The 13,553-nt window shown below is 40.3% G+C and overlaps 1 long non-coding RNA gene across 1 annotated transcript; it reads right to left on the bottom strand.

Annotated features, from left to right (window-relative positions):
• Positions 1-439: 439 nt before the first annotated feature.
• LOC135485022 (uncharacterized) lies at positions 440-11,522 on the bottom strand. The gene is made up of 8 exons (XR_010446512.1): positions 11,464-11,522; positions 7,657-7,717; positions 7,272-7,356; positions 5,660-6,340; positions 5,196-5,278; positions 4,298-4,421; positions 2,727-3,091; positions 440-2,377 (listed from the first exon to the last, which is right to left on the bottom strand). It is a non-coding gene; the product is annotated as an uncharacterized LOC135485022 (long non-coding RNA).
• Between the last annotated feature and the right edge of the window lie 2,031 nt (positions 11,523-13,553).

Genomic DNA, 13,553 nt, shown 5'->3' with positions numbered 1-13,553 from the left:
CCCTGCTTTACACACATCAAGTCAAATGGTAACATCATTTGTTACGTAGGGTGCACAAGGGCACAAATTTGACGCCACTGGAATACCCAGTATGAAAACAGCTGGAGTGTTATGTGGTATTGAACTACCCTGCATAACAAAGACTATGATCAATGGACTCCTTGGGGTGCAAAGGTCAGTACGCTTGTAGTCCAATGGTTGTTGCAACTTTATGCATAATCCACCAGGTAAGATGACCTTGGGGGCTGAATTAAACTGACAACACTAAAAGCGTGTCATTTCCAACTTCCATTGGGATGCAAGACATCGGAAGCTATTTTTCAAGGTCAAAATCTGGTGTGAAGCACAACGGCTCCAGTGAAAAGTTTCGATTAGTGACGGTGTCCCAATGGGCAAGTCAATAAGAACAAAACTTGTTTCTCTTTCAAAAAAACTTTATTGTTTTACATTCCAAGGAAGACACATGACGAATTGGAATGTCATGTAGGAGGAAACCCGCATACCGGGAGAAAACCTACGCAATCGGAGGGAGTCGCCATCTCCATCACACAGGTGACAGGCGCTTATGTTTAATAAATGAGTACATACATTGTACATTATACAATGATGATCGTCCTTTTTTTTTGCTGCACCACTCCGAAAGCCCAATACAAGAAGAGGACCAAGAGATAGGACAGTAGCACTATCTCTTTAAGACATGGTCAACTTCTTTACAAGATGTCAGAAAGAAACACTGATAAGTATCCTTGCAACACAATGCTAAATTGAGATCAAACAGAATAGACTCAACTACTCCACCACAATGGTTTGAGTTAGCACTAAACCTCTTCATGCATTCATCATGTTTATTACACATGGATAGCTATTGTATTAAAACCTATTGTGCATGCCTTCAGGTGAGTCATGTTAGCTGACAATAGGTTTGGTCACTGCTATTGACTTGCAGGACACAATTTAAATAACAAAAGAACCACATTTCTCATGGCCACTGGACAGAGCTGGCTGCCACAAAGCATGACAAAAGAAGCACTTCTGACATGTTATTTGCATGACAAAAGAGGTGACCTTGACAGGGCAAAGACTAAAAGTTGGGTTTGCCATACTTTTTGTCAAGTCATGGAGTCTAGATCTCATATATTTAGACATTTTACAAACATTTAGTTTACATACAGGATTTACAAATACATTCATACAGGACAAAAACGTATAAAAGTTGACGTTTTTAAATGACACTTTTCTCGATCAATTCGGTATCAAGTCAAACCAAAATTGTCATGACGGGTTTAGAAGATACTTTCCCAACCTGCAGATCATGACCTTGCCTTTACAATGAAAGGTATTTTGAATAAAAATGAAAAAAGACTGAACTGTGTGACCACTAGGGTAGGATCAGTCTTGTTAGTCAAATTTAATATAAAAAATTTCAACATTTTGATATTCTGGCAAGCTTCATTTTCAATAAAACAGTGAGAGTTTAACAAACTGTTCTAGTTCAATTGTAAAGACGTATTGGTATTTCAAGATTTGTTGCTACCCGGATATTGCCCAGGTAGAAAATTATGAAGGAGGAAATTCAAATTCAACATATCACTGTTGGTCAGTTGTCTCGAGCATGAAAGTACATTACTGAGCAATTGATCCAGCCAGTGTGATAGAGGGTCCAGGGCAACGAAGCCTAGGCCCGGTCAGTTGACTCTGTGGTACTGATGAGATCGAGAAACAGCATGAAAGGCCTATGGTTCCATCAGACACATGTGTGCTTGTTTCGTGGGGTCAGCGAAACAAGAACACATGGACCCCATGTCTAAAGGGATGGATATAATCAAATGAATATCTGATGAATTCGGTGATTTTTTAAGCAGAAAAATAACTTTTGCCTGAAAAAAATTTCAGGGTCCTGATATGCCCAAGGCGGCTGTTGGCTCCTCTGGTAGCCACAAACAACCCACCCAACCTAAATTGTTCTTCCTTCTATCTTAAGCACAAAAGTTTGCTTCAAAATTATTTTGTTTGGGTTCGGTGAGCCTTATTGGCTCCCTTGTTAGCCAGAAACAACCCCCCCCCCCATATAAATTATAATTTCAATTCCTTCTTTTGATAAGTGTAAGATTTTGAACCATGGCATAAGTCATAACCAAGCATAGATTAAAAGAATCTATGCTAGTCATAAGCAAGGTAAATATTTGCCTTTTCACCATCAGAAAAATTAGAATTTTCATTAAATCACCTTTCAATCAGATATTTTGATAAAACGATAAGGCCTACGGTGACAAAATACAATCTAACCGTCGTACTGTTACTTGACGGCGATGGGAGCATGGCTGGGATGTGCTTGGTCAACAACATCCTTCTCCCTTCTGTGGGATGGCTCATCATGCTGAAAAGAAAAAAAGACAACACGAAATCAAGGTTACGCAAGGTGCACATGCTAAGTTGATAATTCAATCTCAAGGGGCCATTGTGTTCACTGTTTAGATATCTAGTAGACAACATCTCTAAAACCTTCGTTCAGGACTCTCAGCGCTGCTTTGGCTTAGCAAGAGACACAAATCCGTGTCCCTCTTTGACATGCTTGATGCCATTACAATGACTTATTTGACCCTTAGATCAGCAGTTTAAGTTCTCAGTTACAGAGGGAGGTAACAGAGAATCTGAGAAGTTTTCTCAAATTAGGCTCAACCTAATCAAGGACATTTGAAAAACTGAAAGAGATTTGCTTATATTACCGTGTGATGGCATCCTTCCGAAGGTATGAGATAGGCTGTCCTCATGGTGGCTGCAGGATATCATGTCAGGGCTCTGTGTCCGTAGCTTTCCTTAAGTCCAGAGAGTCCCTTGGAATGTCATTATAGTCTATTAGAACATTGTCATTATAGTCTATAAGAATGACGGACATCTAAGTGTACAATCCATCCATACAGCAAACACGTTCCCTTCACGATGTTAGCGAAGGCTCTCCTTGAATTGGTCTGTCAAGGCATCATTTGCTGAACTGTGGTTCGTCAATCCTGCACATGGACATCCCTCAGCGCAACCATTCGATCCACTGAATCCACTCGACTCTCAGTCGTCTGCCCGTATCTGTGAGCGACTGGAAAACAAAATTTAGGGTTACTTCATTGTTCTATCAAAATAGTACCTCTCTTAGCGGACACCTCTCTATTAAGGACAACCTCTCTATTAAGAACACTAGTTTTGATCCCAAATTGGTAGTTTCTATTCAATTTGACCTCTCTAATCAGGACACCTCTCTATTAAGGACAGCAATTGCCAGTCCCGAAGGTGTCCTTAAAAGAGAGGTTCTACTGATAAATACACTTGTGTCATAGGGCAATTCAGTTTCATCAAATTCACCAAAGTTGTTTAATGATATTTTAGAGTCACAACTCTTACGTCCTGTACCATTCGTTGAAAACTAGAAATTTGTAATTGAATTGAAAATTTGCAATTGCACAAATATGCACTGAATATAGACTTCAGCACTCCTGCTGTGTAGACTAATACACAAATACCAGAAGCACCCAATTTCAGCAAACACGTATGCATACCGAAATAACTGCTCTACGGCATTGTGTATAACTGCATTTCTATTTTCCTGGACTGCCAGTAATTACGAATGGCGTACCCCTCAAAGCCTTCCCTCAGCCCCTTAACTAAACACGTCTTGACATCTTGCCTATCGAGAGAAGCTTAATTGAATGTTTGGGTTTCTGTTGAGGTCCAATATCAACAACGGTTGAGTTCATCGCCCGACGATTCACTCTGAAACCTTTCAGTGGGACTGAATCTCAGGCCAGCTGCTCCACTGGAACTACAACCTGAGCATCTTCAACCGGTGTGTCAAAGAGTTCCTGACCGCTCATCTGAGACCCAAACCACTCCCCAACAGCGTCTCTTCCATTTTTGACACAGCGTGTGTTTAGTAAAGTGTAACTGAAGTGATGCAATGACAGAACCTTGGATGGAAAATCTAGTAGCCCTATGATTTGCAGTGCAGCCAAAGAACAGATGGATTACCTATTTTCACATCGGTACACCCTGTAAATACACTTTAGGGCTGAGTTCGTTCGGTTTTACAAGTACGGTATGCAGGTCCAAGGTTTCCCAAAGTGCAAAATCTCCCGAGTTGCTGAAGTCTTTAAGCATTATGGGAGTATCATCACCATGGTACATCTGTTCCCGAATAAACAGGTTGATAAAAACAAGATGGTGGCTGATTTTTCAAAAATTTATCGCCAGTTTCTGGAAGCGGTTGGATGCATACTGTCATGTCATCTGTTTATCTGTTTATATTTACCGTGTATGCGTTGGATTCCTTCGTCATCAAAATCTTTGAGAGTCCCGTCTATCATAGTAAGAATTGTAGATCTTGCTTGAGTGGTTGGGTCTTCTCGACAGCCATCATCTCAATCTGCAGAGGGCTAGATAACAGGAAAAATACATTCAAAGACCAATCTCAAAATGAATAGATTGAAACCAAAAGGACTTTTTTTCTTCTCAGTGTCGAGTTTCGTTTTCATAAACTTTCTGGCTTCACTTTTTTAATTTTAAAGTGGCACTGCGGAAAAGATGCTCTCGGCATTTTTCTGGATTTTCTCTTCTGTGGTACATATGCTGTCAAATGGAGTGAATACGTCTCTAGTCGAGTGTCTTTTGTGGAAAAATGTTGCTCAGTCACACTCCTTTAGCAGGCATTATCTTCACGATTCATGGCCGATTTAATCTTTATGATTTGAGAGAATGATGCTCATATAAGAGCTCGTTTTGATGTAAAATTTGTCTGCGTTTGGAACTTCCGAGGTGCACGCTGGACAGTCCGTGGTGTTTGGTAACAAAGTCGGCCGTCCTTGTAAGTTCCGCCACAGAGCTCCAGGTTTAATCCATACCCTTGCAGTATTATTCCTCAGGCCAAATTGCCTTGGCTTTTTCTATCCATGGTAACGTCTAATAACCATTAATAGTTGTAAAATGTAGAGTATCAAGGTCATTGAGGTCATGTTGCCCATTTGGCTGTTACTTCAGCACTCTTAGTCAGGTAATCTCACTCAGGTTCACAACTTGGCCACCAGGGTGCGGATTCAGAAAATATGAAAAACGATTGTTTTTTTTCTCTCCTCAACTGCTGGTTAGACAGTCATGAAGTTTGTATCATGGGTAAATTTTATATTTATTAACCAGAACTAAATGATGCTCACCCTGTGGGCTGCAACATCCGTCTTTAGTGTCCCTTGTCCTTGTGTCCCTTGTCCTTGTGGCCCTTGTACAATGTTGGCCCGGGCTGCCAAAAAAGAATCATATTTTTTGTTGAGGGGACAATCAAATTTCTGAGTGTTTCTACTGGACTAGTTTCGATTTAAAATTGTTTTGCAGAGGGCATTCTCTGGAATACGAATTTCTTACACCAGTTTCAAAACGGCTGTGCCACACCTGGCCTAATGCGCATTCGATTCGATTTGAAAAGTGTCACTCGTGCCTCGTATTATAGTAACGAGCCATTAACAGTCAACTTTCATTCCAGCACACCAGCTACAGATGAGCCCAATATGCATTAAAGTTGAATGTACATTTCATTCACTGTGACCACAGCATAAATGAAATAGTGTACGTCATGCAGATTGATACTTTTTCGGACGTAACTGAAGACTAGTGTGATGCTTACCCCGTTTGGATCCAACATTGGCAGCAACAATGCATCCTTCCAGTCCAGTGTCTTCTTGGCTGACAAGCTGGAGGCCGGCTCTCCTTCTTCATCGCCGTCATGTCGATTTCAGCGGGTGTATATATAAGCTTTGTGGAGCACAAGGAGGTCAAGAACACTGTTGTTATCCAAAGAGCCCAATGTCTTTGTCAGTACTAAACTGGTTTAGCACAAGTACCACACGGACACGCCTGACATTTCGTCCGACGAAATTCCGCAGGCTAACAACAGGTCTCAACCCCAGTCATTCCATCCCCCTCGAGATCAGGTAGGGGATCGCCGGCCGACTATTGCTTACTATTGTTAACATTCGTAAGACTTATCCCGCCAACACTCTAAAACAAGGGGACCAATTGAATGACTAGCGACACGCAACTCTTATTGCCCCCATCAATCAACCACAATGACTCAACGGGAACACATACCCTGAACCTAAGTCCATGTCATCACCGTCGAAACTTAGATGAGGACCGTGGAACAAAGTGGCAAGCATGCCTGGGACCCAGCCACCGCGCTTTGGACATGAGATGAGATAGACTCAAGTCGCCAGTCACGATAACCAAATACACCAAGCGTACAGCTTGAATCGAACCCGATCTATCATCGTCATTGGTCACCTGGCCTGGCCTGGACAACTGAAAGCTGAATAGATTAAAAAAGATGATAAGCAGGAAAAACGAAACCAAAAGAATAACAACTATAATAGCTAGCTAACTATGATAACTACTCTAACAACTAGAATAACAACAATAGCTACAAAACTAGCACAACATTGATCAGTCACACTTCCAGCACTCACTACAGCGACTATAGTCCCTCCTCCCCCCCCCCCCCCCCCATGACCACCCGCACCTTTTTCCTATCCCATCTCACACACACACACACACGCGCACACACCGTCAATACTATGGTCACAACATCAGAACATCCACCAGCCTGATTGCTTGTTAGAGGTGTCACTGTCAGCCTATACATATATGTTACTTTTTAAAATACAGTAAGTCCACAACATGATATTTTATGCAAAAAGTTTTTAGTGCATTTTATACACCTTTCCAGAAATGGGGCGCTGAGTGTCCGAAATAGTGATGTCATAAGGGGAAACTAGGCCTTATGGTGGAGGGACAAAGGAGATAGTCATGGTTGACCAACACACTTGAATGCCTTTAATGACGGACAAGGGGGAAAAAGTTAGTTCCAATGCAAGCCACCAATTTCAGGAAGCATGTGTAAAAACGTTTTATTTTGAATTCCAAATCTAAACAAATTAAAGAGCAAGTAGAAAGCCTTTAAAATCATTAGGTCTTTACAATGGGGATAAGACGAGCAGAAGCATGTGATCTGTATTCTTTTACGTCAAAATGTACCTTTTTATATTTTGAAATTTTTTTTTCAGAAAGACTTGAAAGACTTGATACAGCATACAAGTGTTTGACTTACTTTTTGGTTATAGCCATATTTTTCATTGACCTTGGAGTCAGTAAAACAAGTTTGGTCAACTGACAATAACAGTTATTGGACAGTGGCACCTCTATCAACAAATCGGGCAGTTGGAATCTGATATTATACCTACCCTTCTTCTTGCAAATCATAACTTATGAGAATCTTCGGTTGCAATTGCGGACAAGGTTGCACTCTGCAGACAAGGTTTGTGGCATCTGCAATGATAAATTGGCAAAAAATTGCATGATTACATCACATGTGTTATTCATTAGTCAAGAAACTGATGCTCAAGAAAGATGGTCAGATAGAGATAAATTTCTCATTTTCAGGAAAGAGTTTATTACTGGTAGACTTCATTCCTTTGTATTATTGAAATAGATTTGAGGTAGGTCATGACCAAACCCAGATGAGATTCTCATCAGGTTACATCACAACTTCTCTTCAGTGACCAGACAGTCCGAGACTGGATTCTCTCAAGATGCCGCGAGAAAGTTCTGTTCTGGCCCTATACATACCCATCGTCTTATAAACCATGCAGGAATATTCCGTTGCAATTGCAGACAAAGTTTGTGGCATCTGTAATTAGAAATTGGCACAAATGCATAATTACAGCAATTCTGCAATAGGTCATGAACATAATGCCGGAAAGTGATGGCTGAAATAAATTTCTCCATTTCGATCTTGATTTTCGTTCCTGAACATAATGCCGAAAAGTGATGGCTGAAATAAATTTCTCCATTTCGATCTTGATTTTCGTTCCTGTTATGTGAGATGGGGCCCTAACTCATGACCAAAACCATATTCATCAGAAACCAGTCAGCTTCCAACATGGCCTCCTCGCTTAGTGACCTAACAAGATTCTTGATTCCGACCTAAAAAAGATGCTCTGGCAAAGTTTGGCACCTACTGGCAGATTCCTTTAAGATCAAATATCACAATGTTTATTTCTTTCAATATAGAGAGGAAGTTGAGCAATGTGGTGGTAAAATATGAGGGGTATGCCGTTCCTAATTTCTTGTGGTCCAGTTAAATAGAAATCCACTAATACACAATGCCTTAGTGCAGTTATTGTGAATGCAAATTTGTTTAAACTTGGTATTCATAGTATTTGTATATCAGTCTACACAACGGCAATATTGAAATTTATATATAGTATGTATTTTCGCAATTGGACATTTCTAAAATCAATTACAAATTCAAAATTTTTAACGAACGACGTAGGCCTTTAAATAATAAAGGGACAATATAGGGAGCAGCTAGGCAGGCAAGATAAAGTTACACCAAATTGCCAATAGGGGTCTCTCACATCTCACAGTACCGTCGAAATGATTCACGCTTGTACGAGGAATACATTTAGTGCTGAATCTGACATGACCCAGGGCCCTTACTGTGTATATAATATTAGTCACCTGAAGATGGCCAAATTACTAATTAGCCCCTCTGCTCCTGCCTACAGCCCCCTCTAACTCCTTTACTTTCAACATACAAGGTATCTTAGTTAGTGCTCAATTGCCAACATTGTAGCCCTGCAAACGACCTCGGTTTCTGTACGCTGACACAGATGATGTGTTGTTTGTATAATTTTTACTTGACTTTGCACATTTTTTTTGTCATTCTGTGCCATGCATTTGAGGGGGGGGGGGGGTGTCATTCTACTATTGGGATGACGTTATAGATATTGAAATACATGGCTTTCTGCATAAAATGGGAAATACCCCTTCGTGGCAACTTCAGAGAAGAAAATAATACAAGTTTTTTGTGTATACCAGTAGCTTAAATTTATTCAATTTTTTACAGATTTTTGAAAAACGACTAATATTAGTAATAAAAGCTGGGCGATTTCATCTTGTCCCTCAAGCCTTGGATCCACTCCGCCGACCCCGACTCCGTTACACCAATAAGGGGAGGTATTGGACCGAGTAACACAGTGATGGTTCGGAATGGGCGATTTAGGGTTAAATTATGAAAGAACCTTGACATTGGGAGTTGGATACGTTCTCTGCATTGAAGCCTGCATGGTGGGTCATAAGATTTGGAGCTCAAGGAAATGGTTAATATTTATAAAGACTAGTAAATGCTTTTACTACAGTTTTCTACTAAGATGGCCAGTGTAAATGTACATGAAGTTTAAAGTAAAAGCATTTACTAGTCTTTTATAAATATCAGCCAATGTTTTTTTCCCGCCAAAAACAATAGAGAAAGACAAATGTCCTTTCTTCCAAAATCCCTTGTTCCTATGAATGAAATCAGCATAAAATGAATAACATCTAGATTCAGTTTGGTGATACCCACCTCGTAATTGTAGAAGATTGACGATAAACTAAACTAATTTTTTCTATTTCAGAATGTTGAAATAAGTCAGAATTTGAGTCCTGAGAAGAACATGTGCACCCTGCTAAAATGAATGTTCAGCCTGCACTGCATTCAAAGCAAGCATTGGAAGGTATAAAATGTGACAGGTAGTGGCTATTATGTAACCAGACTAAAACCCTCTTTCAAGGTTGGCTGTCTTTTATTGCCCCGAACAATGGTGTCAGATGACACAGCCCAAGCCTTTGCAATGTGATTAAGAGAATAAACAAGTAACCTTTTTTATTCAATTGGTTAATTGATGGTACTATTGAGACTGGCATAATCCGGTCTGAATGGTTGGAAATGAAGAGGGTTTTAATCAATAGTGCTGGTTGGGACCGACATACAAAGTTGCCTGCACTTTTAAAAAGGCCTACAACGTTCATTAAAAATTTTGAATTTATGATTGAATTTTAAAATGTCCAATTGCAGAGATACGTACTAAATATAAATTTCAACATTGCCGTTGTGTAGACTGACATACAAATACTATGAATACCAAGTTTAAACACATTCGTATTCACAATAACTGCACTACGGCATTGTGTATTTAAGTGGATTTCTATTTAACTGTCCAGGCCACAAGTAATTACGAACGAGGTACTCCTTAAACATTTGAGTTGTTTACTTTCGGCCTGATGAATGAAATGCCACCTTCCGAGTTCAATTCCGATCCCACTTGGGATATGGACCAGGCTGGTCTAATGCTGTTCTTTGCGTCAGTTCAGAACTTCGGTCCCGATATGACATTGACAATGGTATGGATTGTGCATCGGACCAATCACTGATTTGATTAAATGACTGAATCAGCCAACAGTAACAGAATTAGGAAAATGGCAATAATCATGCATCAGTTGTGCAATGCAGTGGTTATTTTTTCGAAGGAGGAGATATATGCTTTTTTAGTTTTAAGTTTTAATGTAACTTTTAAGTTTTATGTGCCAAGTTTGCCAAACCCAACCTTACTCCTTAGTCCTTAGGCTACTAGTCGAATGAACCATTGACGTATATTGCGTATTGGCTGAGACAATCGGGAAAAGAAAGCTTCTTTGAAGTATTTTTTTCTTTTATCGTCTTAAGTTTTAAGACTAAGTCCTTAACCATCATCATCCGGGACCCAAGTTGGGGAGCAACTGCAGAATACCCCGGACACTCTGTGCTAAATGATAGGAATGTGTACATAATGTACAGAGGGACAGAGTGTACAGAGCTACTACTGTCCCGGCTATTCTGTAGTTAGGCCCAAAGCAGTGAAGTACACTCTTGCCTGGACAGAATGTACTGGAACAGGACTCCCCAAAAAGGGTCATGCTAATTCCCGACCTACCCCGACTTTTCCCGACATTTCCAGACTTGCGGAAAATGCTGCCAAAATATAGTGTATTAATCATCAGAATATTTATATTTGTACTGTTTACATACATATACAGCACGTCTGTTAATTTCAGGACTTTTGAACGATGCTAAGTTGAGCAAATCAACTCCAATAATTAATTTATGCTGGGTTCAGACAAGGCCATATGCATGTCCAGTTTACAAGAAGCGACAACCACAACTAACCAAGATTACCGACCTGCAGAAAAATTGCGGTCGGTTGGGTAGATGTAACTTGCTTTGCTCAACTTAGCATCGTTCAAAAGTCTTGAAATTAACAGACGTGCTGTATATGTATGTAAACAGTACAAATATAAATATTCTGATGATTAATACACTATATTTTGGCAGCATTTTCCGCAAGTCGGGAAATGTCGGGAAAAGTCGGGGTAGGTCGGGAATTAGCATGACCGCCCAAAAATGCACATAGCAAATGTACTATGTAATGTAATGTACACATGATAACTTCAGCAACAAATATTTGAGAAATAAAACAGAATGGTGCGTTATAATGCTGGTTTGACATTTACTGGATGGATATACAGTATGCCTTTAAGGAAATATGGGAAATTTGCATTGAAAATGATGAGGAATACCTGTAATTTGACATAAATGTCAGTCTTGACTTTTCCATCTCGGATCATAAAACCGAAAATACGGAAGTGTCGCACGTTCACCGGAAGTTCACAAGACGTCCCGCAGATTTAGTTTAAAGCCCAACAAAATGTTTTGTCTATCTTCCCCATGGTGGCAGCATCGTATGACCTGAAAATTCCAGCCTTATAGGTTTGTGTGAGAGTAAGGTACTGCCAAGTCTACAGCCGTTGGAACAGGGGTTTGCATAAAATGACGTCACGTCATTTTTGGAGGCAGGTAGGCCTGGCCTCCTCACCGGCTAGTGAGACCATTGCTTATGCATCAGCTGCTGTCACCTGCCGTAAATTGAAAACACTATAATACCAAGGATAGACTAAATCTCGGGGACGTCATGAAGTTTAAAGGGTATTTCCGGACGAGTGGAAGCTTTCTGCTCTTACATACTCGCTTTTTCTCTCTTGTTCTGGTCTAAATTCGCAAATATTTTGACAATGAAGCTAACAGAAGACTCATCTTGATATCCTGCACGCATGAGATAACTCATGAATGCATGTAAGTATGCTTTTTTTTTATTTTGGGGATATTGTTGCTGCGCTACAATGCAAAGTAGTAAAAAACACATGACAATTGACATGCAATGCATGCAGATGCATGCATGATGAATACATACATGCATGGTGGCCACTGGATGTACGCCATCAATGCTGAGCCAGATACATCATTCATCTCTGGCAATGCAGAGGCATGCCGCAGAGCCAACTCGTCATGAACTACATGCAGCAAGCATGCACAATGACGGTTCTCGGTAATACTTGGCCTGGGGTCTTTGCGAGATACGCCGGTCCTGTACCATACCACTACCAGTACCGCCTAGACCTAGGGACTAGGGTCGGCCGAACAAACCATCTTTACAATATATCTTCACGGTAAAAGACGCCAGGCATTGTCTGGCGTCGGTGACCGTAAAAACCTATTGTATAGGTAGTTTGTTGGGCCGACCCTAGGTGGTAGGCCACCGGCGTATCTGGCAAAGGGCCTATACCACTCGACTGGGAACCGGTCACCTTAGGCCTTTTCGAAGAAAACGTTTCGGAGCCATAATGGCTCACTTGGTCTTGGTCTTGGAACGATTGTGGGGGCTTTTACTTGTCCTTTCAATTCGAAGAAGTCTATATTGAATATGTTCCAGCGGCTGTAGACATGGCAGTACCTTACGATATTTGCTATTTTGAATAATATGCAAACTGCCTTCATGAATATTGCAATTTCAAAAAAGTTCAGCTACAGCTGTTGTCTATAAATCACAATCTGAATCGACTGCAAAAAGTTGCTATTGGTCTTTAAAAAACGGTTGATTTCACAACGCATGAACATGCACATCTGTTCTGCAAATTCGATAGTAACTTGGTTGACATTGTTCTGGCATTGTAAATATAACTCTGTTTCTGGAAACAGGGCTGAGCCATACCATTGTAAATAAATAAGTCTACTTCTCGAAAAAACGCTTCCTCACACAATGGGTGATATGAATAAAGACTAGCAAATGCTTTTATCTAAAACTTCATGTACATATACACTAGGCCTTTCTGTACAAAATTGAAGTAAAAGCATTTGCTAGTCTTTATTCATATCACCCCATGTATCTGATCATTCGTCACTACCACAATTCACATCAATGCATATATCCGATGCAATGTGGATTGGAGAGATTTTGACTCGAGCAGGACGCTTTAATGGATCACCTGGTCATGCAAGCATGCACGATGTCGATCCATCAATCAGACGGTTATTGGCTGGTGGAAAGAAATGTTCCTTTGCAGGATCTGAGGTCTTTTGGACAGAGACAATGACGGGTCATGCACCGTCCACAATACAATCATCATGAACAGTCTTTATGTGTTTTTTGTGTGCTTGATTAAGGAACATCACGGCATACTTAATGAGTCGGTTTTGCTTTGAAACTTGTATTTACATTGACAATTTTGGCTGTTCTGGTCATTACAAATTACAAGAGGAACACAAGCATGTCCTACTGTGGGAATATCATGGCTGGTGCTGTTAAATTATATTTTTCAAAATCTAACTCTGT

Source organism: Lineus longissimus, chromosome 3 (genome assembly GCF_910592395.1).
Source record: "Lineus longissimus chromosome 3, tnLinLong1.2, whole genome shotgun sequence".
Classification (NCBI taxonomy): domain Eukaryota; kingdom Metazoa; phylum Nemertea; class Pilidiophora; order Heteronemertea; family Lineidae; genus Lineus; species Lineus longissimus.
Note: the sequence above shows the minus strand (reverse complement) of the source record. Positions and strands in the feature narration are given on the sequence as shown.